The sequence below is a fragment of the Lutra lutra genome, chromosome 2 (genome assembly GCF_902655055.1).
Source record: "Lutra lutra chromosome 2, mLutLut1.2, whole genome shotgun sequence".
Taxonomy (NCBI): Eukaryota; Metazoa; Chordata; class Mammalia; order Carnivora; family Mustelidae; genus Lutra; species Lutra lutra.
In genome coordinates, this window is record NC_062279.1 from 44,064,503 (window position 1) to 44,091,507 (window position 27,005).

Below are 27,005 nucleotides of genomic sequence, written 5' to 3' on the forward strand. Positions count from 1 at the left end.
TGTCTGACCTACCATTCACTTCTCAAGAAAAGTGATCTATGGCCAAAGGAAGACATGGGGCTCTCCATGGCTCAGCAATGGGACAGAAAGAGTTCCTCTAAGAGTTTGATTACTAGAGGTCAGAGGAGAACAGAAAGTACAGGAAGGGGCATATAGGTGACCAAGGCCTGAGATGCTGAAAGCATGTGAGAATGATCATGCGTGGTAGGAGGTCACAGAGAGATGTCAAAGTCAAGAGGCTGAAAGAACTGCTTGGAGAAAGAGGTAAGAAAAAGAAGCAGGTCTGAAGTAAATATGGAGAAGAGGTGTATATGCAGGGATGGCCTAAAAATGGCCTAGATCCATGAAATACAAATGGTCTTAGCAGTGAAGCCTTCACACCAAGTGAAGCTCCATAGTAGCACAGTTAAAAGAATTCCCTTTTTTAAGATTTTATTTATTTAGAGAAAGAGCATGAGTTGGGGGAGAGGCAGAGGGGAGGGAGAGGGAGAGAATCTCTAGCAGACTCTACCAAGCCCAGAGATCAATGCAGGGCTCAGTCCCAGGACCCTGAGATTGTGACCTGAGCCAAAACCAAGAGTTGAATGCTTAGCTGACTAAGCCATCCAGACATCCCAATTAAAATGAAACATCTATCAGGAGTGGGTGAGAGCCTGGAATGCACCCACTTGATCTTTCCCCCATCCAAGGGTAGCCTCAAAGTGACTTCCACTGACCCCCTCCAGCTCCTGGAGCCAAGTTTGAAAACTGTGAGCAGGGCTACCCTAGGCATAGGGTATACATATACATATATATATATACATATATGGAATCATATATGTAAAATTTTTATTTTAAAATGTGCTATCAATCTATGGATCAGTTTCCAGGTTTGATATCATACTACAGTTATATAAGTGGCTGCCATGGAAAGTGTGATGTCTAATTTGATGTGTCAATTTGGACAGTGCTTTTGGATACGATTAAAATTTCAATGTGTAAGCTTTGAGATAAGCAGATTGCTTTCCATAGTGTGGGTGGGCCTCACCTAATCAGTTGAAGGCGTGGCCAGCAAGAAAAGATCAGCCTTGTGAAGCAAGAGAGAATTCTCCCGCAGACTCCTTTCAGACTTCATCTGCATCACTGGCTCTTCTGGATCCCGAGCCTGCCAGCCCATACTGCAGATTTTGGACTCACTGTCCTCTGTAACCATATAAGCCAATTCCTTGTAATAAATCACTATATACATGCATACATACATACACACATACTATTTGTTCCGTTTCTCTGGAAAATTCTGAATAATAGAGAAGGAAACTGGGCAAAAAGTACTTGAGTCCTCTCTGTGCTATTTTCAAAACTCCCTGTAAATCAAAGCTTAAAAAAAAAAATGAGAATGAGGAAAGTAAAGGAGGTACTGAGGAAGTGATCTACATGGAAGGATGTGGCAGCGAGGTACAATTGTGACCCTTTGCAACAGTTGGAGAAACTTGGAAGGGGTTTCTGTGGAAAACATGAGAGTTGTTGCTACTACCAGTATGCTTTGTTTCCTGTCAAGTTTAAAACTGTTTTAAATAGAAAGTTAAAAATAATCCATGGATCTACATAAGATATAGTGATTTATCGATGAAGATTCTGGACAAGGACCAGATACTAAGTATTTTTTCCAGCTTTGTGGACCATATGGTCTCAGCAGCTACCACTCAGCTCTGTGGTTATAGCACTGAAAGCAGCCAGACAAAATATGCAAACAAGCAGAAGTGGCCAGCTTTGCCCTGTGGTGGACACAGACTGGAGTTTGCCAACTCCTGATTTTGTATAACCGGTGTTTCTTTATTGCCCAATTAGCACGCATGAAGATCCTTCATAAAAAACTACTCTGTGTGATACTATAATGGTGGATACACGTCATTATACATTTGTTCAAATCCACAGAATGGGCCATGCCAAGAGTTAATCTTGATGTAAGTTGTGGACTTTGGGTGATAATGATGTTCAGTGCAGATTCATCAATTGTAACAAATGTCCCCATGGGGGTGGGGCATATTGATAATGAGGAAGGCTGTGCATGTGTGGGAGTGGTGGGGAATGGGGGGCAAACGTGAAATCTCTGCACCTTTCCCTCAGTTTTACTGTAAACCCAAAACTGCTCTAGAAAAAATAAGTCTTAAAAAAAAAAAAAAGATTCCTCACACAGCCCGGGGATCATCTCTTCCTTTTCTTTTCAGGTCTGGAAACCAGCCCCTCACATTCTCTATGATCATCTGTGCCATTCCTGGCTAAGTTTATATCTCCCACCTTAGAAAAAAGATAGCGGTGCCGTTATTTACTCCCAATGCTGTAGTTCTTTGAGACCCATTTGCACTGAAATAATAAAGATTTTTCTGCCTCTGTAGGTCCTTAAATTTGTGTATTTAGTGCTGGTTGCATCAGGGTGTATGACACTGCTTCATCCACGTGCTTCCCTGAGCCCCAGCTCCCAATAACTCTCAGCATCACAGTGCCCCAGCCATGATGATCACAGATGCAAGGCTCCCGAGAGCACACAGGAAAATGTAAATGTTAGTTCATTCTCTGGTCATGTTAGATTTACCATTTGGAGTTTTGTAGCATAAATGCAAAACAGCATGTCTTCCAACTCTATCTTCCCTTGAACTTTTGAAGCCCTAATTACTGAATTCCTCCTATGTGATCTCTTGGTCTCATTGAGCATTTCCAGCACATCTGCTTTTCTATATTACCACCTGGGGCAAGGGTAGGTAAGGGGCCACGGGCAGCGGAAGAAAAGAAGTCTCCTTCACATGAGATCATTGCTCGTTAGGCATTGATTAAGAACAACATAACAGAATAGAGTGTCAGCATATCTACTGGAGCAAGAGGGAACATTCTCAGAATGGCCACTAGCATTGTAGAGCATAGCCCTCTGAGAAGATAGGCACAACCTCTTTTGGAAAACTGCCAGATATATGGCATAGATGGAATGGGGGGCTACCTTGCCTGCCAGAAGCAGGTGTGCACGGTGTAAAAGGCATCTGCCACTGCCCCCATCACCACTGAGTGCTGGAACCCAGAGGTAGCACCCTAGGCAGAATAGGTTCAGGCAAGTGTTGGTGCAAGGCCCACATATATGGCCCAAGCCCAAGAATTGGGGGTGGACCATGGGTAGCTCAGAGCCCAAAACTCATCCTCTGTCCAACATGAGATAATCTCCCAAAGCCAGTGGTCTACATTATGCCATCTCAAGAAAGAAACACCATGCTGGCCTGTGGGAGAGATCCACTCACCAGGGCGACCCCTGGAGCCCAGCTTCAGAGACCCGGGACACAGCCCTATAGGTATGTGAGTCTTAAGCTAAGTAGTAGCTTCAACCCCATGGAGAGGACAGACTAGAGAGTGCACCAAGGAGGAGAAAAAAGGACTGAAGACTGAGGACCACATAGTCCTGGTCCAGGCTTGTGACAATGCACCCAGAGACACTGCCAGCCCCAGCTGACCCTAGTACGTAGGCTTGGGGGGTGGTGGTGGGACTTAGGGTACTAGAAGCAGAGATAAACAGAGAAGAGTTTTCCCAGTCTACATTATGCAGCCTTTGCTCCATCGCAAGGAAATCCTCGCAAAATGTAAGACAAACTGGATAATAACCAACAAAGCCACAGCACCATGGGGCACCAGGGATGGGGTTACTTACTTCTGCTTGGGGGATTGGGAGAGCTGTTTGAATATAAACTGGGCCTCTAAGTAGGGGCATCATCTAAGTAGCCGGATACGGCCTGCAGAAGTCCTCCTCGGTGGTGGGACTAGCAAGAAGTGCTGTTTGAAAAAAGGGAACCGGGGAGATGGGCTTGGGTGGGCCGTAGGGCTCAGGGTATAAAGGATTCTAAATACCACCAACTTCCAGGAGGGCCTTGGCACTGGATTCTGAAGATGGCTTGAAATAGCAAAAGAAGAAAACGAGCTGAGAGCATGAAGGTGGGAGGAAAACTGAGGCACAGCACCATGTGGGGCAGCCGTGACCCCAGCCTCTGCATCTGGCCAGATCTCTTTATGACACACATCATCAACTCTGCGGGGAAGGAAGTGAGTTCTCAAAGGACTTCAACGTCAGATAGTGTAAGAACAGAAGATAATAACTGCCCAGGTATTGGGTGTAGAGAATAAGGAGAAAGGAAGAATCACTGCATTAATAATGGGATTTTTTTTCTATATTTAGGATGTTTTGACATCTTAAAACACTTGCTGGCAGGAGAAGGCTCTCCCTCCCAGGGCTAGCCAATTCTTAGAGATTGCAAAGGATTCTTTGGGGACATACACCTCTTTCATGGAAGTCTGTACCCTCCAACTCATTTCCTTATCTGACACACATGCCAATATTTCTCTAGCCCTCAGTCACCCCAGGGCCACATGCCAGGACATCTGGGACCACCTGTAGAGCCTAGAGCCACTGGAATTATTCAAACCAGATAATCCTCAGCTGTTTGCTTTGCCTTGTCCTGCCTTTCCCAAAGAAATGCTGGTAAGGGTTGCAGCTCAGGTTTTCCCCAACTCTTGTCTTCTACCTCCTGACCAAAGCCCGCACCTCCTGCATGGCCCTGTGTGGAGACAGGACCCTCTCCAGCACCTGTGACTATGATAAACTTCTTCCTTTCAAGCCTGGCCCTTGTCTCCCCTTATGGGAGCGCCACACTGTTGGTACCATATTTACCCAGCACATTCATTCGTAGAACAACCATCTGGTCCAATTCATTGTTAAACAAGTATCTAGCGTCATGTTCTATGTGCCTAGATCCTTTCCAGTTGAGCCCAAGGGCAGGTTGAAGGGGTAAACTGGACCTCCATCCTCCCCAACTTCAAATGTGTGTTGGCCCTTCTGCGGCCCACCCCGTTCTCAACTCAACCTCTGTGAGAAAGCCTCCTTGACCCCTTACCTGACAAACAAGGGCCTTTTGCATGTTCATCCCAAGCTAACTGTCCAGCCTCTCCCCTCCTTAAGCCCTGACTCCAGTCAGACCCACTAGAACTGTCCTTCGTCCCTAAAACCTTCTCCTCACCCACACCTCCGAGCCTTGCACTGAGTCCTGGAGAATTCACTCTCTCCCCTGGGAAAATTCAGCCCATTCTTGGGAACAGATCAAATGCGTCCTCCTCTTTGAAGCCTAATTTGAGTCCTTTGGGAAATTAGTGATTCACTCTTCTCAGTGGTAAATCTACACTGATTTATATGATTCTTTCATGAGTATCTGCCTTCTGAGTCTGCACCACAATCTTCATGAAATCCAGGATGGAGGGTTTCAGTTCCTTGGACCCACTGCCCTAACCAGCATTCCTCCAGCACACTTCCTGGAACTCTCCTGGACCTTGGGACAACCTCTCTTACTGCATGTGTTAGACCATTTACGCTCACCTCCTCCTTCTCCTCCAGAAACTGAACACTGCAGGCCCAGTCTAGCTGTCTTTGCAGAGAGACAATGGAGGGGCTCAGGTAGCCTCCTAGCCCCGGGCTTGGGTTCCCTGACTTTGAGACCCTTGCTCACCTACTTTCAGCTGGTCCCCTTAGGCAGGGTAATTAACCTATCTAAGCCTCGGTTTCTTTTTAGGTAAAAAATGGGCTAATGAGAGCACCTACATCCTAGAGCTGTTCTGAGCATTAATAGTAACAATTGGTGAGAAATACTTAGCACAGCACCTGGTAAACCCTCAGTCACTAGTAGCCAGTGGTAGTCATCTGGGAGTCTGCACTCATGTTGGTGGCAGCCGGGGTTTTCCCAACACTTTGCAGGGTTCAGGTGCAGTAAGCCGTGCATGAGACTTGTGTGTGACCGAGTGAGATGGTCCTTGCCTCCCAAGGCTCTCCACTAGCGCAGCTGTTTCCAGCAGCTCTGAGAGCTGGAGGGTCCCGTCTGGCATCCAAGCCAAGTGTTTGCAGAGCACTCCCCGCTCCCAGGCAACAGCAGCTCATGGCAGAAACTCAACGCCACATCCTCTCAGTTGACTTTGATTTCATAGATTCATTGCCCTAAAAGGTGGAAATTACAGTGTTCATATTGCGATCAAAGTCCTGCCTCCGTGCTCCTGTTATTTGTTAAAATGTGTAATAGCCATCTCTGAGAGCCTTGCGTGAGACCAGAAGGAGCACACCTGGGCCTGTGGCTGCTAGCTGAAATTGGAGCTCCGCTGAGCTTGGGGGAGGGAGCCGGGGGCAGGCCTGCATGCGGGGGAGGAGTGGGAAGCACACCAAGGCTATGCTGGGCTCCAGGGCTGCCTAAGTGCTGTCCTGAGTTTTGGGTCACAGAAATGGGGGGTGGGGGGAAGAAGTATGAAGTTGGACAGAGAGTTCAACGTCCTAGGGGAGGAAAACAAGCAGGACCCTCCAGACTTCAGCACTGTTGGGATGTTGGCACAGATTGCTCATTTGTAGGAATAATGGTCTTGCCCCGAACCTCACGTAGGCCTGCCTGACCTACCAGCCCTCCAGACTTTCCCATCCTCCAGCTCCTTTGGAATGATTTGCTGTGTCATCAGCCAGCTGCCTCTTTGGAAAGCTGTCTGGTAAACTAAACTCTTCAAATAACTGTGCCAAAATTCATTTTGACTAGTAACTCCTGAATTCAGTAATGTCCCACTCAAAGGAATGACTTTCTAATGATGAAATTTTAAGCAGTAGCACACCAGTCCAGAAGAAATTTGGAAGCAGATTAGCCGTTAAGAATAGCTCAAATCACACTGGAAGGAGACCTCTCCTCCCTGCTGTGTGTTTGCCCAGCTCTGCTTCCTGCAGGGATGGCATAGCAAGGAAATATTAGTGCTATTTTGGAGAAAGGAGGATGTTTCTATTTTTAGAGTGCCTTGCAAGATGCCCTTCCACCCCCAACCTACATCAAAATTGCAGAGCCATCAGAGAACCAAAGGGCTTAAGGGACCTTTTCAGATGAAGAATCACAAATAAGTTGTGACTTATCCAAGATCACATTACTCACTAACTGGCGCCCTGACTCTTGGTCAGGTGTTCTTCGCTCCGTGTGTGAAAGACAGGTAACACCTCCACCACCACCACCAGGGATGGCAAGAATGGAAAGATGCCAGGAAGAACTCTGTCTGTTCCACCCATTGCCTTCTAAAAGTCATTTAGTAGAAAATCAAACAGTAAACATTTCCTCTGCCACACTTGTCTTGCAAACTACCGTGACTTAAAGCACTTAGGGCTAGCAAGGAAGCGAAGAAAGGGAATTCCAAAAGAGTTCCAGGCACCAAAGCAGCTGAAAACGATGGTACTCGCAGCCCATCTCTTTCAGTGATGGGAAGAATCACCCTGACCCACATAAAGTGAAGAACCTGAATGTTACAACCCTGCTTTGAAGAAGATCTGCCATAGCTGAGTTCAAAGGGAATGAGAAACTAGGTCAGTTGCCCAGGGTTTTTAAAGAAGAAAAAAGGAAAGGGGAAAAAAGTTGTATTTCTAATGAAATGGATATCTTCCATCCTCCATTGTCTTGGTTCCTCACCAAAGGAAATAAACAAACTGGTCAGGTTTGAGTTTGTGTCAAATGCGTTATAAGCCAAGAATCAACAGCTAATTGAAGTCACCTCTGCTTTGGCCCTCCCCCTCTTCCTGTAGTCCCCCACGGGAACAATCTGTACTAAAGAACACCAAAGAATACCCTGGTAGGTAGAAGTATTGTGCCCTCACAGGCTGGAGTCGGAACCCCAGCCCCTCACCATGGAGCCAACTTCCACCCACGGCGGCAGCGGCTAACGTCTCCTCTCTTTTCATTCACTCATTCAACGTGCATCAGTCATCAAATGCTAGTACATCAACTCCGTTGTGCCCGGTCCTTCTGCCTTGCTCAGCCTGGGACTTAAAAGCAACACACACCCTGCCAATGGGGGCCACTATTTGATGAGCTCTTGGCCCTAGCACTTGCATGCAGCATCTCACTTAGGTCTTGAAGACAGCCTTCAAGTGAGGTGTCATTTTTCCCAGTTCACCAACAAGGTTCACAAGGTAATTAAGGACCCCAGGGCTCAGGCACATCTTCCCCCTCCAAAACCAGCATTCTTTCCACATCAGGGTCCATTTGGGTCTGGTGTATGGCTGGTGGCTTCCACATCCAGCCACACCTGACACACCTGCTTTGTCCCCTTCATCCGCCTCCCTGTGGAGTTTGTTTATATGTCTCTCCCATGGTGCTATGAATAGTGACAGTTACAGCTGTGAATATGGAGAATAGTGACATCTTACTCAGTTTTTGAATGAATGTTCTTTAATGAAATAAAAGTCCCCCCAAAAGGTAGATGACCACAATATGGCCAGCTAAGAATGGAGAGGGTAGGGAGGTACTCTTCTGCCCTACGCTCTGCCCGATATTCAGTCCCAGGGACGGGCTCAATGACACTGTGTATACCTACGTGTTCCTCAACACTTGTCATCATTGCCAAAAAATACTTGGTCCCACACTATCTTCCTCCCCGACCCAATCCCAGAAGAACAGGTGGCATACTCAAAGGAAAATTTGGTACGGGGTCTATTAGAGGGGATAGGGAGACAAACAGGGGTGGAATGCGCCTGACCAGAAACAGCAAGAAGGCAGTATGGCCCTGGTGCCTGAGGGGGCAGGGGGGAAAGACTTCTCACAGGTGGCTGGGAGAAAGAAGTCACCTGGCAGAAGCAGTCTGTAGGAATTCAGCCACCTACAGAAGTACGGGCAGGTTTGGAGGGATGGAGCCTGGAAACAAACTCTCTCTATCCACTTGCTGAGTCTACCTTAAGCCAGTCAGCAGAGGGGTCTAGGTGACGGCCTCCAGGTGAACCCAGTCCCCAGGAAGCAGAGCAGGCAGAGAAAGGATGGGTCAGGAAGGGGGAGGGTTTTGGCAAGTGGAGAAAACGTAGCACAGATCTCTTCCTTCCTGAGGTATTCCCAGATGGTGCTCCAGACCTCTTCTGGGAGGCCCACCCTCTAACAATAAGACCCTCTGCTCTGGCTCTCACCTCTTCTAAGTGTGCTTCTGAATCAGTGCCCTTGTGTCCAGGCCCCCACTGCACTAATGAACGGAGCAGAAGCTAATGGAGGGCAAAGAAGTATTTCTTATCTAAAATGTCTCACATCAACGACACTTTATAGAATAGCAACTACATGCCAGACATTTATACTCAGATAAATGAGATGCTCTGGGGTCCGCGTCTTTCAGGAGTTCCTGTGCCGAAACCTGCGTACAAGAGACCAGCGCTCAAGGGCTTGGTTAGACAGTATGCTAAAAGCAACGGACTTGGTTGGGTCAGGCCACCTGCAGGTAGGTCCTGGTCTTGCTGCTCCCCAAATGTATGACCCCAGCAATTCATTCCTCCTCTATTTCCCCTCCTGTTAAAAGAGGAGGTGGGCCTGGCTCTCTGGTTCCATGAGTGCTCCGAGGGCAGAGAACAGGAACATTCCGTGAATCTCACAGAGCAGATGGCCTACAATGGTCAGCGAGGCTCCGGACAGGGAGGGGGCCTTCAAGCAGGCCAAGAAGGATGGGCAGTACTGGGAAAGGCAGAGGGAACAGCACAAGCAGTGGCATGGAAGCAGGAGGGCACTCAGCCCATGAGGTTGGAATGGCAGGGGCATAACTCAAGTGTGCCTTGAAGGCCAAATGGGTCCTGGGGGGTCTCTCAGGTTGAGTGGAGTGGGGGTGGAAGGAGGTGACAGGTAGATAATGTGTCCCTATTGAATTATAAACCTGCCCACCACTGAAACCCAAAACTTGTTTTCCTTCCCTTTGCTTAATGAGAAGAGTGAGAAAATCAAGTAAGAGCCAACTCTGGAGAGTTAACTTGGGAATCCATTGCCCTAGACTTATATTTGGAAAATACAAATCAGATTAAGTCACTCTTCTGCTCATAAGCCTTCCATGGTTCCTTTTACCTACAGAACAGAGTCCAAATTCCTTAGCTTGACATGAACTCTTGCCCAGTCCCATCTGACAAGGGTGCTCACTCCACCCTAAGCAAGCTATTTGCTAGCCCACTTGCCATTTCCCTGAAACACCTCTCTTCGAGCACGAACTATTCACTCATTCATCCAGCAGGGATTAATGCAGCATTTATCAAGCATCTACTACGAGCCAGGCCCTGACATTAACAAAGGGATCAGAGCAAATATGGTGCCTCTTTTCTTGGCACTTGAAGTCTGGAGAGGGAGATGGGTTCCAAACAATAATTACAACTGAGATCATAGCTACAAGAAGCACAGGCCAAGGTGGTCTCTGAGACTTAACCAGAGGGCCTGTCTACCCCAATCAGTGGGTCTGAGAAAGCTGCCCTTTAGGTGCCTGAGGGTGAGTTGTCTTAACAAGGCAATGGCAGGGCAGGCATGGGGAAGACAGGGAGATCCTCCAGTCAGAAAGAAGAGCAGGTGGGAAGCCTTGGAGGCTGGACTGGGCTTGAGGAAGCCCATCAGCCTTCACCACGGTGAACATCAGGGACACACGCTGGTTGTGGCGGCAGAGTCTCTGTTAAAGCAGGCTGTGCTATTCTGAGGGCAGTGAAATGCCACTGGGGTTGGGTAATCATGGACATGGCATGATCCTATCTCTGTCCAATTATTGTATGGAGAACAGAATGTGAGGAAGAACAAACTGTTTCCTTCGGAGTCTGTTTCCAAGACCTCTCTCCCCATAGCAAATGGTTTGTCTTTCCAGAGTCTACCCCTTTGAGGGGGTCTTTCCTGGCCCCATCGAACCAAGTATCCCTCCTCTGTCAGCTTCCCACCCTCACCCCGCAGACTGCGAAATTCCACTTTAATATCTATTACACTGTACTGCGAGCGTTATTCTACCAGTCTCCCCTCAATAGATTATCACGGCAAAGACTTGGATTGTTTGGGGTTTGTTTTTCTCTTTCTTTCTTTCTTTTTTAATCTTTGTGCCCTTGAGATCTAGCAGAGATCCTGGAACCCAGCAGAGGGCCAATAAATATCTATTAGTTAACTGATTAAATTAATCAGATACCCAAATCTCCACAGACACTCCTGTGGCTGACCTCTCTCTAGCGCTGCATCCTCTTGCGCATACAGTAATGTCTGAGTTTTATCTCAAAGACTGAAGAAAGACTCTTTCATACCTGCACTGATGGATTCCCAGCACAAGCCAGGGCCCGCTGACCCAGAGAAAGAGCTTTATGTTAGAAGGAATGAGCAACATGGCTGGGGGCTGCCGCAGGGCACGGGCTGCTTGGTTCTGGTGCAACTGAAGCCCAAAGGAAAAAAATCTTACAGTCAGACAGATACTCGACAGTGAACGTGTTTAGGTTAAAGAGGGATGGGAGTAGGGAGTCTTTCTAGTGGCTGTGAGCAAGAAAAACAAAACGGCAGATTGCTTCGGTGGCCAGGTTCAAGGCCACCAACCACTGCCAGTCCCTTTGATTGCCAGCCTTTTCGATCTCTGTGCACTGTACCAAAGGACGGGAGCCCCACATGTTCACCTACACAGGAAGGCAGACACACGCCCTCCTGCATTTACATTCCTGTGGGCACATAGTGTTTTCAAGTCCTGGGATGTGATGTTGATGAAAGACAGTTAATTCAATTTCTACGGAGAAATTGATTAATGGACTGGATTAAAAGAAGTCCCTTGTGTCCGCAGCCTTCGCCCAGCATACCAATTCTGTGTTATCTCTCCGGTTTTCTCCTTCCCTCCTCACTTGACACTTTGACAATACACACTGGGCCCCAGCGGGAAGAAGGAGGGAGGAGAAGAGAGATGAGAAGCCACAGATTAGGGCTGAAGCACACCTCTATATTTAATTAGTTCTATTAATATTTTTAAAAAATAATAAAGAGCATGGTGGGAGATATACTGATCTGGGGATTGTTCTATCGACTGACAGCTGTTCTGACTGACAGAGTTCTTCAGCCTTTCAAATCTTTTCTTCAATGGGAAGGAGAGAAGGAAGGCACATCTCTGTTCCCTGGGGATATGGCAGAAGTCACAGCCTCCTTGAAGCACCCACTGGTGTGAAGCCAAGACCCAGAGTCTCAAGAGCGCTTCCCCAGGCTGCCCTCTCGCACCTCCAGGCCCCCGGCTCCTGGAGATGCTTGGGCCAAGGAGGGCAAGGGAGCTCTCTCCTGGGCGAGGACTTGTCTGTGCTCGTACTTTCCTGTGGACATTGGTGAGATCACTGGAGGCAGGGATGGGCAACATGGCCCTGGAGAGACCTTCCGGACCTCAGCCTGGTGAGGTAGTACTTACAGCAACTTTTACTCTTAAGCTAATATTTGTAGGATCCTTGCCTTTTTCACAGGCCTCCCAAATCTGTGATCACCTTTCACATTCCATTCTGAATCCCAAACCATAGCACTTAGTAGGACCATGTGCTATGGCTTGAATGTCTGTGCCCCACTCCCACCCCCACCCCCGCAAATCCATACATTAAAGCTCTGATCCCCAAAGTGCCGGTATTAGGAGGTGGGGCCTTTGGGAGAAGACTAGGTTAGAGGATGGAGCCCTCATAAATGGGATTAGTGCCCTTATAAAGGAGCCCCCAGAGAGCTCTCCCTCTCCACCTGACTAGGAGAGAGCAAAAGACAGCCGTCTAGGAACCAGGAAGCACACTCTCACCAGACACCATATATGCCGGTGCCTTGATCTTGTACTTCCTGCCTTCAGAACTGTGAACAGTGTGTTTCCATTGTTGAAGCCACCCAGGCTATGGTATTTCATGACAGCAGCCCAAATGGACAAAGACTCCCAGAGAAGTTATTTCACCCACGTGAAGAAATAATAAATATGCTGTCCTTTGTGTAGGCATCTGATGTGCCTACTTTCACAATGTAACTGATTTCAAGGAAGCATACCTTAGGATAATAACACGTGATGGGTACGTTAGCGGGCACCACCTCCTGCCTCCGCCCACCCCAACTCCCCATTAGAAATGGGGTCCATCAAGTGTCTTCATTCATAACATTGTCCTTTGTGGCTTTAGTGAAGAACAAGTTGCTCCGGTTTTTGATTAATGGTGTTTGCCTTGGCAGTGCTTGTTTCCTGTACCTCGGTGGCAAGGAGGGAGTCAAAGGAGCTCCAGCAGGCAAGAGCTGGTGTGTCACTTAAAAAAAAAAAAAAGCTGATGAGTAATTTATTCAAATCAGCCTGTGAATGTTAGACAATATTGCATTACAAAATAAATCAATTATGATTTTAAAATTAGAGAGAGAAAGAAATCTCAGTTTGTTGAAAAACATTTCAAACACAGGCGATTTTCTCCTTATTAAAAAAAAGAAAAGTGAAATCTCATTTAAATAAGAATCTGTTACAACAGCTACAGAGCCATTTCAGTGATTCCTTAATAGAATGCCCCCCTAAACAAACCACATCTGCCAGATGCCTGCCTTACCTTTTTCAATTAAAATTCTGCTCCTATTGTTGGAAGGTTAACTTTGAACTTACAAGGCTATGTAGCTCACTAGGGTATGGAGTTAGTTGCCTGTAAATGTGCATAAATTAGCATCGTTTATCCCATATGGGGTTTCCAACAAGAACTGTGAGTACCTCTGTAATATCTGGATGGATCGCTTTTTTCCAATACCAGGAGAAGGAAAATATCATTTAAGAATGCTAAGAATCTCAGGGATTTCCATTTTTTGAGAGAAAAAAAATAAGAACTCCATTTTGGCTACACTGAAAATACAGGAGGGAGTAGCGGACTTGGTATTCATTCACTAAGTAATGGAATCTCCATTCATTCACTTAAGAAGCTTTATGGCTTGCTGTATACCTGTCCAGCCTGTGCGTAACCCTGAGGCAGGCGCTAAGATACAGCAGTGCGGGCCATCAGAGAGCTCACAGATGGTGTCCACTGTGTGCCTGACCAGCCTGCTCTGGGCAGAGGGAGGTGCTGTGAGGTGATCTCATAAATCCTAGACAGGTGTGACTCATAATTCACCCCCCTGCATTCAGCAAGTCTCTTTCCCATGTGAGTGTTCATAAATTATAATGTCTGGGAAGATAACTTGACCGGTGGGGAATCACACCTAAAAATCATACATAGAAACAGGGATAGATGAAGGAAAGGTCAGGCTCACCAAAATAAGAGCTTTGAGGCCATCGCTAAGGATCAACTTTATTTACTGTACAATCTTGCTTCAGGTGGATTGAGTTCTCTGTGTCCCTTCTCAAAGGAAGTGACTCAAGATAACTGACATATTCTCAACCTTCATAAGATAAACCACTTGCCCCATCACATCATCCCACCAATCAAAAGCACTCACTCTGTGTCGTGCACCAGAGGGGCAACCATGAACAACAATATGCTCTAAATAGAGCATATGCTCTAAAAGACCCTGCAGAGGTGAAAGATTCAGACAATGAACAGGTCAATCTTGAGGAAGGGGCAGCTGGAAGGAAGTCCCAAGCCCAAGTCACTGGCCTCCACCCAGGAGCCATTGCCAGAGGGGAGGCTGGAAGCACAGACAGGAACGAGCCAGAGGCCAGATGTGGGAGAGAGGTGTGGGCGGAGCAAAGCACTGGCAGAGGTAGGGGGCCAGGCACAGGCACCCAGCATGGGTATGGGTGGGCGAGGCTCACTCTGGGAGCCAGGCAGGAAGAATACAAATGCAGAGACAAGGCCTGGGGAGCGTCTTGGATAAAAGTTTAAGGGAACTGGTTGATCTCTATATCAGGCCAACACTGTCCCCCATCTCAATTCCTCCTCCCTGTAGGGCTCCTTCCCCTAAGGGTTTGTGACAATCCTCATCCCTTTGTTTCCTCTCATCTGGCTTTACCCAGAGATTTGATGGCATGCTGGAAAGCACCTAGCGGAGTCTGTGACAGATTATGTGCTAAGGAGAAGGTGTGGTTCAAACAGAAAGTATGCTGGGCTCTAGAAAGCTCCCCACAGGGAGAAGGACACCATGATTTATCCCAGAGCATAGGAGGAACAGTGAGGACTGAATGTGACCTCCTAGATGTCCTTGCAAGCCTGGCTTGAGGGAGTTCAGGCAGTCATTTCCAGTTAACTGACAGGTGGGTACAGCAGGAACCAGGGGTCCTTGGTTGGGGTTTGGGGAGGGGTCTGTCCTTCACAGCAGACCTCCAACGAGTGATGAGGGATGGCATCCCAGGTCTATGCTCTGGGGAAGCACAGGGCAAATCCAGCAGGCCGTGAGCCCCATGGACTGGGTTCATAGCCTGGGGAAACCTGGCTAAGACATTGATTTGCAAATGAGTAGACAGACCCAGAGAGGAAAGGGGAGAAGTGGATTCAATGTGCATGTTGTTTCAAACAAACCTTAAACTCCACAAAATCAAAAAACAACCCTATTATACCTCTTTGAATATTTATAGTCCAGACACAAAATAATAATCAAGAAAGAAATGTGACCTCGTCACTTTTCCTGCTTAAAACCCTCCAGCAGTCCCCCATTACTCACAGAACAAAGCTGAGGCACCCTGCAATCATCTGGACTCCATCTCTCCAGCCTCAAATCCCACCCTCTTGGGCTTGCCCTTCAAGCTATCCCCACCCGGGGTCACACAGTCCCTCTTTAACCCCACCTTCCCGTCAAGGCCCCATCCTTGGACATGCCACAATTTCTCATGCCTCCAAGTCTCTTCCAGGGACTCTCTCCCCACTACCATGCAACCCTTATTGTGTTGAGAAGTTCCTGCTTGTCCTTAAAGACCCAGATCACAAGGCCCCTTGTCTGGGAATCCTTTTCTGGGCTCTGATACCTCCTGTCCAGCAAATGCCTCCATCGCACCATTTATCCCGCTGTGCAGCAGGTGGCAGTGCTCTCATCGGTTCCTCCTCCGCAGGCTGCGTCCTACAGCAGGAGCCGTGGTATTCATCCCTGGATAAGCATGGGGATGGACGAATGACTGACTGAGGAATGAAGAGAACAAACTTTGAGTTGGCTTGAATAGCCAAGGCTCCACCATCATGTGTCATAGGAGAGAAGGCAAAACTCCCCACCCACACAGTCCAGATCCGAATCTCTCTCCTGTCACCACTGAACCATCCTCTGGCCTCCTTCGGGGGCTCTTACGGTTATGAACAGAAGTAGAAGGATTTACAGAGCTCTAGTTGTGCCCCAGCAGCAGTCCGGTTCTGGAAGTTCAAGTCCTCAACTGTATCTTAAAAATGCGTTTGGATGCCCAGTCTGTTCCCACCAGCCTTCACTGGTGCCAGGTTTAGCTGCAGACCCCAAGTCTGCACTTCAGCAGCCATGAGCTCAGAATCCATTATGGAGAAGGAAGCAAACATTTGCAGAATAAATGAAATAGAGAAATACAAGAATTCTTAATGGGGTCCTTGAAGGAAGAAAGGATCCCTTTCTCTGGAGAGCTTTTCTCCAGATCTGGAAGGAGAGGAAGGAAGGAACATGACATCGTGGAGCACTCCCCACGTGGCAAATGCTTTCACGATGTTCCTCATTAAACAGTCCTCCCCACCGGCCTGTGAGGGCAGCACAGCTCTCTTCCACAGACAAGCAAGACGAGGCTCAGTGATCCACAAGAGATGAGCTCGGGGCACAACTACACAGCAGTAGTGCCCAAATTCAAACCTGGGGCAACTCCAAAGTCTAAGGAAAATGAGTGTCTCTGCCTGCCAAGAATATGGCTTTGCCAAGTGACAGGCCACAAAGGGACCCTTTATTAAGATAAAACAGCATTTGCCGAGGCATCATCTCAGCCAGGACTGCCTCTGGGTGGGTAAAACCAGCTGGGGCAAGTGGCTCTGGTATCTTTCTCCAAAGTGCCCCTTCCTTGGGGCTCTTGTGTCCTCTGGCCCACTGCTGCCACTTCACTGGCCCCAAGCAGCTGTTACCCATCTTTAGAGCACTAGTTCAAACATAGGTATAAATTATGACTTCGGCTCCTCCTTGAACAACTGAGGTGATGGGAATATCTGAAAAGATGTTACCAGCTAGTACAGGAAAAGAGCCAAGAAAAACAGAGGAAGCACAGAAACATCAGGAGACGAAGACATGGGTTTCTTATTCTGCCAGTGTGTCCATATCATGGCTTATATGTCATGTCCCTTTGAGTTACCTCCAGGGACCAGGACCTACCACCAAGTAGAGGCCAGGGTGTCCCAGGGAAGAGAGAAATAGCCTGGAGCAGCCGGAGTCACAGGAGGCAGCTTCCCATGCTCAAAGGTGTGGCAGGCCCTGGGCAGTAGACCCTGGGACAGAGAAGAAGATCCAGGGGTCAGAGCAGCTGATGAAGGCTCTCCTGAACCCCAGCACTGGTGCCACAGGGCCAGAAGCTCAGGCCTCACAGCGTCCCCCTGTGCTTCCCCCCTCACCTTAATGTGCCTGCAAGCCTTCTAGGACACCTTCTTTGTATTAGTCAGGGAAACAGGACCTGCAGGGTGTAAGGACATGTGTGGAGAGAGAGATTCATTACACAGAATCTGTTCATGGGATTATGGAGGCCGAGAAGTCCCAATATGTGCAGCCATCAAGCTGAAGACCCAGGAGAGCCAAAAGTGTAGTTCTAGTCCAAGGTCAAAAGCCTGGGAACCAGGAGAGCTGAAGGTGTAAGTTCCAGTTGAAAAGCCAGCAGGCTGGAGATTTAAGGAGAGAGAGCCAATGTTTCAGTTCAAATCCAAAGGCAGAAAAAGCCCCAGCTCAGAGAAGTCAGATAGAGGACTTCCCATACTCATGGGAGGTCAGCCATTTTGTTCTATTCAGGCCTTCAGCCCACCGGGTGGGGCACACCCATGTTAGCAAGGGCCATCTGCTTTCCTTGGTCTGCTGATTCAAGCATTAATCTCAGGAAGAAACATGCAGACACACAGTAGCTGGGCACCCTTTGGCCCAGTCCAGTTGACACACTCCAGCTTTGCAGCCGCCCCTCTTCCAGATCCCACAGCTCACATACCCTGACCAAGGCACCTGATCTCATACCTCTGGCTTTACATACACGTTTCCTTATCTGGGACACTCTTCCCTCCATTCTCACCCCCTTGAACTCCTACACCTACATCAAGACCCAGTTCATGCATGGCTTCTCTAGCTCCTCAGTCTGTCTTTCAGCTGTGGTATTGGAGCACTAAGTTCAGTTCAGTAAGTTTTCAGTAAAGACTTCCTACACTATGTGTTGTAGACTGAGAAATAAGCATGAGTGGAGATGGATCTCCTGTTCTCTCTGCATGTATAGTAATGGAAGAAAAAGTCATGAATAAGATGAGAGGCATCTAGCCTAGCCTGGTGGAGTGGGAAGGGCTCTCTCTGGAGGAGAAGATTAACAAGCCAAGTCTGGAAGTGAGAGTAAGGACAATGAGTTGGAAGAAAACTGGCATTTCAAGCTTGGAAAGCAACACAAACCAAGGTGAAAGATATGAGCCCACCTGTCTGCAAAAAAGCACAAACAGGTATAGTGAGAATTGGGTGTAAAGTAGAAGAGGCTCTTAGGTCAGATGTTGATGGTGGGCTTAGGTCTTGTGGACACTTACAAGCCAAGCAGAAGAGGCTGACCTTTATCCCAGCACAGATAAGGGCAAGGCTTTATGTATGCTGTTGTTTAAACATTTATCCCACTTAACTTTAGGATCTGTCCATTTATGTGACTTCCCCATGAGAATGAGTTTGTTAGGAACAAGGATGCTGTCTTAGTCACGCTGCAGCCCTACCCCTCAGCCCAGAACCCAGTACAAATGAGTTTTCAATAAGGTTTTAGGCAACAGATAGATGAATGGATGGATGGATGGTTGAATAGATGGATGGATGGTTGAATGAATGAATGAATGAATGAAGACAATGGTCTTATTTGGCCTTTTCAGCAATGTAAGATGAGTAAGGGAGTAGTTCCCATTTTACTGGTGGGGAAACTGAGGCACGGGAGTTAAACGATTTGCCCAGTCTCCTGCATATGGTTCTGTCCTCACTCCCCTCCCAGGATTCCTCCTCTGAACGCATGCTGCCCCACTTACAGGAGAGACTCAGGAGGCACGCAGCTGCCACAGCCCCTGGCCTGGGACCTCTCTACCAGCTAGCCTCCGCCACTGGAGATGCGGCATCCACCATGACCAAACTACTTTAGGAAAGAGAGGGTCTCTGGGCTGCCCACTACTGCCTTTTCTTTTTAGAGGCTAAATAGCAGAGCCATGAACATCCCAAAACTATGAAAGCCTTTTCCAGGATTTTTCTCAATGACCTATTTTGGGTTCCCTTTCCAAAACAGGTGGATTTGCGTCAGCTTTACTCCCATTTTCTTCCTTCTTCCTGAGTAGCTTTTCCTTTCTCTATTAGCTTCACCTGTCCTTGATCTTTCTGCTTCTCTTTCTCCTTTGTTTTGTCCTCTTTTCCATCTCATTTTTTTTCTCTCTGCCCCCTCTAGTGGGTGGGGGGTGGGGCCCTTAAACCTCTGTTTCTGCCCTAGCATTTACCTGACCCTCAAGGAGCTGTCTGCTAGACCTTGCTTCTCCAGAGCCCTGGCTGTGACCTCGCCATCCCTTGGCTGCCCCTGCCAGAACAGAGCACAGCCAGGCAGGGAGGGGCCATCAGCAGGCAGTGTTGCAGGGGAACAGTTTATGCAGCCTGGTCTCCTTGTTTCATCTAGTGGAACAGGCCATGTAATTAACTTCTCTCAATGGAGCCTACTGGTCCCCAAGCTCCCTTTAAACTCACAATTTTACATTTCAAGGACGTTCCAGAGTCCACATCTGCTCCAGCAGCATGTTCAGGCTATATTCCTGCCACCTCTCAGAGGAACCAAGGTTTGAAATCATTATCTGCTCTTCACAGCTCAGAGTTTCCTACCCCAGGGTCTAGCCCACCTGAGTAGAGCAACTTCTCCCCAGCCTACGTCCAGAGCCTCTACCCAGTTCTTACCCCAAGTGAAGACAGAGGAGGCAGCCAGAGGCAGCACCAAGCAGTGGAGAGCAGGAAAACAAAGGACTTCACTTCACAGAACACCCATCCTACCCAGTGTAACCCTTTCACATCACAGAAATGGACATCGCTGGGGTCTTGTATTTTCTCCCTTCAGAGCTCCCAAGAAGACCGATTCCCTCATTTTGGTCTCACTTTCTAGATCAGGAATCTTTCTTGATTCTTTGTAGCCTTAAGGGCTCAATATGAACTTGTAAGGACTAACAGAGGGTAAAAACCCACGCAAAGGAGTTTGAGGAAAAGGGAAAGCCATGAAGGGCTATGATTGTTCCCATTTAAAATCATGTGGCTCTGTTCTCTGCATTTTTTTAATTAGAATTATACTTCATTATCATCCCCTTTGAGGAACAAAACTGGAGGCATACTGGGCCCTATGCATAGCAGCAATGTGTTTAAAGATGTCAGAATTAACCCTTCAGAAGGACCTATTTATTTCGAGGCAGAAAAGCTGTGCTCTCCTAAGCATGTAGGATGGGAGTAGGATTCTGATCTTACAGGTGGACGTGATAGGTCTCACTTGTGTTGGAAGTTTTCCTCTCCGCTTTGGCTGCTGAAACTCTTAGCCAAGTCTGCAGCTCACCTCTAGCAATGTCCACAATGCTGTGGCCCGTTCAGCTGGGCACCAACTTTACCCTGCCTTCCTTGCCTCACCAGATCTTTGTTTTTCCTCACTTCCACTGGCTTCTCTACAAACATAGATGGAGCATGTGACAGAGTCGTGGAGCATCCTGGGGTGAGGGTTCAAGAGAAAGGATCCCTTTCTCTCTCACTCTACCACATCCCCCAGGCCAGAGGATGACAATGAGCAAAGAGGTCACAGACAGCCTGCCCAGTCCATCTGCTGGCACAGGCTTCAGACTTCCTTTCTCATCTACTTTCCTCTTCCTTTCTCTAAACTTCTATGATACAGTAAATTCTTCAAAGGCCAAACAGTGCTTGAAAATACCCCAAAGGTGGATAACTAAGCCGTCCACCCCTAAGGTCCTATAGGTCACATGTGTCAAGCTTCTGAACCCCTAGAAAATCTATGGCAGGGAGGCGTCCATGGCCAGCCAAGGAAAACATGTCCCCATCTCAGTGCAGTGACAGTAACATCCATCCACCCTGTCATTCCAGGCCCATCCCTGGAAATGACTGGGAGTCATGCTTCGGGACTGAGAGGGGCTTCTAGGTCTGAGTCACAGCACAGGCAGCTCAGGAAAAAAAAAAAAAATTGAGGGTGGAGGAAGAAGGTGGAGATCAAGTCTCCTCCTACCCTTTTTGACGTAATAGCTATTTTGGAAACCAGTTGCCAGGGGGAGGATATAAAGAACCTTTTTAGTTGTCATTTTCTTGTTCCATATCTACATATAGTAATAACATCTTGCAAGTTTATTTTATGTATATGGATATGTGTATATTTACACATATCCACATACACATACAGGTAAAATAGACATGGTCTTTAATCTGCTGTTGCACATTCTGAGCCTCTAGGATGAAGACAATATATACCTCTATTATTTTACAGAAGAAGAAACCAAACTAAAGATGATAAACATGGCTTTCCAGAGTAACAGATTTACCTGGTGGCCAAACCAAAACTCTCTTCCAGGTTCCCTGGCTTCTACTTCAAATACACACACCCCTCACAACTTCCTCACCCAATAAAAGCAACACTCGCTTTCCAGTCTGTAACTCTCCTGGGCAGCCCAGGGGAGAATATGTGAGGGTCTAGAAACCCAGGGGCAAGAGAAAATAGATATGGAAAAGTCAGAGAGAAGTACAGGAATTCTGAAAAAAAAGTAGGGAGCCAGGACTTGGAGATCAGAGACAAATTCCTACTGGGTTATTAATGATGAATTATGCTACCCCTCCCAGGGGCATTGGCTTCTAATCAGCAAGCAAATTTTCTATGTCATTGTTCATTGAACATCTATCTTGTATCAGGCACAGAGTTGATCAATATGGGAAAACATGGATGAATGGGGTATATTTTCTAGTCTCAAGAAGGTCATTCAAATGAAGAAGACAGATAGTACTTAGACAAAAACCACTAATTTTCCCCCTTATATTAATCATCTCCCTCTTTCCTTAGAAGTATAACTTTGGTTTTAGCTCAGCATAAAGACTGTATTTCCCAGCTTCACGTCAAGCTTGAGCAAAAGGAATAAGCAGAAGAGATATGTGCAATTTCTAAAGAATATGCTGAAAGGGAAGGAATATGTCCTTCCTCCTTCCAGCTGCCTGGAATGTGGATGTGAAGGCTGGACGTTCAGCAGCTACCTTTGACCCTGAGGTGACCTTTGGAATGAAATGTATGCAGGAGAGCACAAACCCCAACAAGTCTGGGCCCTGACCTGGGCCCCAACCCCAACTCCAGCTTCCTATATATGAGGGGGAATGTTATATCTGCTTAAGATACTATTACTTTAGAACTTTCTGTCATACTTAATGAAATGTAAGCGTAACTAGTCAAGCACCCAACAGACAAGTCAGACTATACTTAAGAGATAATAGCATTCTAAGGAGTGAACAGTGGGAGCGAGCAAGGATCGATTGACTGCCCAGGCAGGTTAAAAAAAGCATCACAGAGAAGATGTGTAAGTGAGTCTTTAAAATGAAGTAGGGTTTCCTCTGGTAGACAAGAGGGATGGAGTATTCCAGGTAGGGAATCGACATCCGGCAAGCGTGGGAGCAGGGTTTGCTTAAGAAATGGGAAGTACCTGAATGCTGGGGATTCCCTGAGGGGAGAGGAGCCTCCCCAGGGCCACCAGTGCCTCCCAGTCACTGCTCATGGGTACAGCCTTGATCCCCAGTCCCCCTGCTCACTTCTAAGCAATTACACTCCCCGTGCCTTTCTGTCTTGCAGCTGTTCCCACCAGCTGTTGTGACTGTTCTCGCTACACCCCTTGAGTCTGTGGGGAAAAACAGACTGTTGGGAAGAGAGGGGTGGGGGACTCCAGGGAGAGCTATTAAACACCTGTTGGGCCCTAGTGGCAAGGTTTAGGAAGATCATTTCTGGGCTTCCAGGTAATTTGGGTCTTGCAAGGAAAACTACTGCTTTCACAAGCACTGGAGAGTCTGAAACCCAGAGAACAAGGCCTCCACCCATGTCAATGATCTAATGCTGCTTAACAAGCTCCTCCAAAACCCAGAGGAGTAACACAGCAACACCAATTACTTCTTATGATTCCGTGGGCTGGCTGGACTCAGCTGGGCACCCTGATCCCTGCATTGCTGGCCAGAGTTACCCACATAGCTCTAGTCCTAGAGCGGCACGACTGGGGTTGGATGGTCTGAGGTGACCTCACACACCTGTCTAGTGGTTAACTCTGCTGCCAGGTGGGGCCCCCCTCTCTGCATTATTTCCGCAAAGGACAACCATTCTTCTTTCCAAGGTGACTTATGCCCCCAAAAGGGGTGAGGTGGGGAAGGGGGAAGTAGGCTGCAAGTTCTCTTCCACCTTTCTCTATTGGTCACAGCGAGACATAGGGCCAACTTAGATTCAAGGAGAGGGAAAATAGACTTCACCATTTGATGGAAGAAATGGCAAAATCGCTTGCAAGGCAGTAAGAAATCATGCACAATGGAAGGATTTTTATGGCCATCTTTGGAAACAATCTACCTTTGGACCACAATGATTCACATCCCTTGAACATAGCATGCAAAACACATGAAACTCTGACCCCCAAAGCCTAATCTCGTTATCTGCTGGAAGTTCAGAATCTTCCATCATCTGAATCAGACCCACATATGGGTGAGGATCCTTGAGTGCAATTCCTTAGACAGAAGCTAAAAGACCAGTTATCTGCTTCTACATTGCCAACATACAATGTGCCCAGGGATGGCAGCCTCCAATACCAACTTCCTTCCTCTCTTCCAGCCTCTACTATTAAATTCTTTGCTATCCTTCCAGCCTCTGCCAGTCACTTGTTTTAACATTAGTTATGGTAATTATCCATTCCAGGTACCAATTTCTAGAGGCTGGAAAATGGGTGGTTTGTAGATTGCTTGGCAAAACTGTGTACTGTGGTACTGTGGAGGGTAGAATTGATTCCTAATTCTATTAGTCAGTGTTCTTAAAGAAACATAAATAACAGGAGATATATACCTTTATTTAAAGAGATTCATTAGGAAGAACTGGCTCGTGCAATTCTGGAGGCTGAGAAGTCCAACAATTCACGGTCGGCAATATGGACACTCGGGAATACCCATGGTATAATTCTAGGCCAAGTCTGAAGGCCTGTGAACAAGGGAAGCCAATGGGATAAATCCCAGTCCAAGGGCAGGAGAAGACTGATGTACCAGCTCATGCAGGCAGGCAGAAAATAAAAAAGGGTGAATTCTTCCTTCCTCCACCTTTTTGTTCTATTTAGATCCTCAATGTTTTGGATGAGGCCCATCCATACTGGGGAGGACAATCTGCTTTACTGAATTCACCAATTAGTTTTAATCTCATCCAGAAACATCCTCACAAACATATCCAGAAATAATGTTTAATCTAGGCACCACTTGGCCCTGTCAAGTTGAAATATAATGCTAACTATCACACTAATGAATTTGCAGATCTAGCTACAGAAATTTCCAGGCAAAGTGTGGAAAGTGTTATTTAACTTTTTTAACTGCATGAAGTAGGAAGAGAGAAATGAGCTAAATAAGGTATTACTTTCAGTTTTCAAGAAGAATTTAAATAAAATACAGAAATTTCAAGTAGTCTCTCCAGTCAGAAAAAGACTCAAGAGTGTGGCCATAAAACGCTTTTTTAAGAACTCACAAGATTTAAGACAATGCATTACATAGACTCATTCAGCATGACTAAAGGATTTCTAAGTATTCACAGTACCATGAGTTCCAAGAATTCACAGAAGCATGACTCAGAGCTCGAGATAGAGAGAGGCCTGCCTCAGAAGAAGTGTTGGCTGTGGCATTTCTCAAACGGGGTGGACAATAATCTCATACATAGAAAACTCATGAAGTCTTTAAAGGAAATGTATCAGTTCTTACAACAAAGGGACAGTTCAGAGTGAAAAGAGGCCTCTGTCCCCATTCTAACTCTCTAGAGGCAGGAAGCAGATTAAAAAGCTTCTCAACTAAAAGATGAGCCACTTCTCCAGAAAAGAAGAACATCTTGGAGCATAGAGCCAAAGGACAGAGCCAAAAATGCAAAGGATGGAGACAAGAGCTAAGAAGGTCAGGGATGAGGAGACCACTCCAAGGGAGCAAAATTGGGCCTTAGTTAAAGGAAATCCTGTGCTCCTAGAGATGGGGGAACTGGAAACATGTATGTGATTGGGTTTCAGAGTCTCTGTGAACCAGTACACACTTTCTGTCCTCCATCTTTTGTCTGGGAATGTCTGTCTACTATAACTGTCCTTTCTCTGTCTCTCTATTGTTTGTTGGCACATTGTATACTAGGTGTGTGAGTGACAGATAATTTGTCTTTTAAATTTTCAGTTCTTTTAATCACTAGTAGCCCCATGGGCACAGCAATATACAAGGGACCTCATCTATATCTGGATCTGATGCAAAACACAAGATGGAGGACATCAACTCTGATACTATGGTGGGCTGAGGCCTTTAAAGTTTCCTGAATGGAATGCATTGGAAGTGACATTTGTGAACTTCTGGTTCTAGCCTTAAAACCTCTTACAACTTCTATTTAATCCTTTTAGAAACTTGGGTCATCATGTAAAGAAGTCCAGCCTATTGAGATGGAGAAGCCACACAGAGAGAATCAAGATGTTGCAGCCAACAGCCAACACCAATACAGTTTAAGAGGAACACTCCACTGTCAGAGTTAGGCTGTCTTGAGGGTTGAAGGCAGCTACATGAGTGAGTGTAGGCCAGACCAGCAAACCTGCCAGCCAATCCACAGAATCATAAGAAATAAGAAATAATTGTGGTTTCAATGTAAGTCACCAAGATTTGGGGGATGGTTAATCACACAGAATTCTATTACCTATGTAATTCTCTTGCCCATCTTGGAGTGTAATTCTGTGGGATTAGATGGAAAAATAGATAGAGAATGTCATTGGTGAAAAGAGACTTGAGTGTACTAACAGAAAAAATTTCACAATTTATCTCCTCCTGGTGGCCTGGGAAGACTCCATGTAGTTCTAGTAAAGTCAGAAATGGGTCTAACACTCCCACTTTACAGATGAAGACACATAAAGAAATGAACAAATCATTTGTTCATTTTTTTATAGGATGTTTCATTCTAATAACTTGTGGGTCCAAGTTTATGACAAATCCAGGACTAGAACTTAGAATTCTAACTTCTAATCTTAAACTTTTCTTGGTGATCTCATGGTCTTAACCAAGAAATTCCTTCATGGGGAAAGTGGAGTGTTGAAAAATTTTCTATACATCCTTCACTACTTTGAAATGTTTTTGACTGAGGCTCATCTAAAATCCAACAAACATCGGTTTAAAGAAGTAGTGTTCACTTATTCAGGTAATAAAATGTCCAGAGGAAGCAGTGCAGGGGAAGTTTAGCCACTTGCAACTGTCACCAATGAGCTAGGATTCTCCTATCTTTTTGCTCTGTCATCCTTAACATGGAGATTTCATTCTCTTATTCTCTTTCTCTGAAAAAGAAAAAAAAAAAAAAAAAAAACGGCCACACCTCTGGCACTGTTTCCTCATCACAAAGCAGGAATTCAAAAGATAGGCTAAAATATCTGACAAAATCTTTCTTCTTACATGGTGTGGTATTTTTATCCAAGAATGGAAGCTCTCCCTGGGACTTCTGTCAATACCCAGTTGTGCAGAATGATATCACATGGCCACCTGATGACAAGAGAGTCTAGAAATGTAGGTATTTTGCTTTCTAGGGGCTATCAGACAAGGAAGAAGAAAGTAAAATGGGTCTTGAGTGAACCAACCAATAGTATAGTATAGTATAGTATAGTATAGTATAGTATAGTATAGTATAGAAGAGCAGGTACGGTGCTACTACCCTAGTCCTCTGTATCTTCATTTCTTTCTCATTATGGAACCCACCTGTGGCTGGCCAGGCTCTTTGAATGAGTAGGCTGGCCAGCCTCCACTAGGGAGGGCAGGATACACATAGAAACATCCAGAGGTGCAGATATCTTCTCAGAAAAGCCTCTAGGATGCACAATATTAATGCCCTTGTGGATTCATGGAATCCCATGCATTATGCATATGTCAATAAATCAT